The following is a 1,685-nucleotide window of genomic DNA, read 5'->3' as shown; positions in this document are numbered from 1 at the left end:
CGCCGGAGACAGATTCAAACTTGGCCGTTTATTGCTGAGAGTTGAATGTTGAATGTTGGATGTGGTTGATGCTTGCAGTTTGCCGGTGGAAGAACGTCAAACCAGGAGCTGCAGAAATGACGGAAGGACAGTCAGATTAGCAGAACGGGGGGGAAACTGAAAACACACTCGATGCAGCTATCGATGCCACCCGGAAGAAAGAACCAAAGAGAAGGTAATAACAATGGGGCCTGGAGTATGGATTTCCTTTATAAAGGGGAGACAGTGGAGCAGCAGCAGCAGCAGCGACTGAAGCTGAGTGTGTGTGTAATGAAAATGTATGTATGCCTGTGCAGCTGTGCAACTTTAAGGGAGGGGTGGCAGGATATTCATATGTAGTGAGAGAGAGAAGAGAGAGTTTGGATGTTGGAATCAGAAGACAAAGGGACAGAAGGAGGGAAAAGATGCCAGGCAAATGAAGAATGAGGGCAGAGAAGGAGAGATGTGGTATAAAAGCAGAAGTGAGAGTGAGTTTGGGGGGAGGGGAAGAGCAGGGACTGGAATAAGGGAGAGAAAGGATAGAGAGAGAGGGAGAAAGATGGGAGGAAGAGGAGGTGAAGTTCAAGGATAAGAGGAAGAAGCGTTAGGTGGTGAGTGGTGAGTGGTGAGAATCACAGACAGCAAAGTCAGTAACTCATTAGTGTGGCTATTTAGTGGCTGGATTAGCTGCCTGGGTTGCCCGCTCGTGGCGTGAACAAACACCCAGATTGCCCCAAGTGCCCCCAAGCAGCCCCAAGCAGCCCCAAGCAGTCCCAAGGTTGAGAGGCTGCCAAAAAGAAAAAAAGAAAAGAAAAGAAAAAAAGAGGGGAATTCTAAGACTGAATGAATAGATAATAATGTCAAATGGGCGGAAAAAGCAAACAATAGGTATTGTCAGGTGAGCTTTATGGGCTCGGAAATGGACCTGGGAATGGACAGATGGGACAACTTAAGGGGGTCTTAGCCTTAAACCAAGTATAGAGCTGGGTTGGCTGATTGGGGGACGAAGGGAATTAATGGAGGGGCGAGTGTCGTGGTGATAGTGAAGGGCAGGGATATGTAAGCCGCGGCGGAACTTAAACTGGCGGGTAGCGATATATAAAAATACACTTTGCTTTTTTTTTTTTTTTTTTAAATATAAACTGCTCACCTGCCTCTGGTTGATATCAACTAACGACTTCTCTACGCCGTATAATGTGCACTTCTTTCTTCTGCTTCCGAATTTCTGCTTCTTCTTCCTTGTCCTCCCTCACTGATCCAGCCTGTAGTTAACACTAAGCGGTAATCCGTCTGACTGTCTGTTTTGTCTTTCGTTGCTGTTGTTGTCGGCGGCGGCTGTGGCTGCGGGAGAAGTTTCATGTATTTCCTAACACATCTAAGCCCGGTTTAGGGAGGGAGGGAGGTAGAGGGGGAGGGAGAGAGAGAGAGAGAGAGAGAGAGAGAGAGAGAGAGAGAGAGAGTGTGTGTGTGTGTGTGTGTGTGTGTGTGTGTGTGTGTGTGTGTGTCAGTGTGTGTGTGTCAGTGTGTGTGTGTGTGTGCGTGTGTGTCAGTGTGTATGCGTGTCTTTTGTGTGTGTGTTGGTTGGGGGGGAGGTTGATTGTGTTTGTTTGTGTGTTTGTGTGTGTGTGTGTGTGTGAGTGTGTGTGTGCGTTTGTCAAGAGTAACGA

This window comes from Paracoccidioides lutzii (genome assembly GCF_000150705.2).
Source record: "Paracoccidioides lutzii Pb01 unplaced genomic scaffold supercont2.8, whole genome shotgun sequence".
Lineage (NCBI taxonomy): Eukaryota > Fungi > Ascomycota > Eurotiomycetes > Onygenales > Ajellomycetaceae > Paracoccidioides > Paracoccidioides lutzii.
This window is presented reverse-complemented; position numbering follows the sequence as displayed.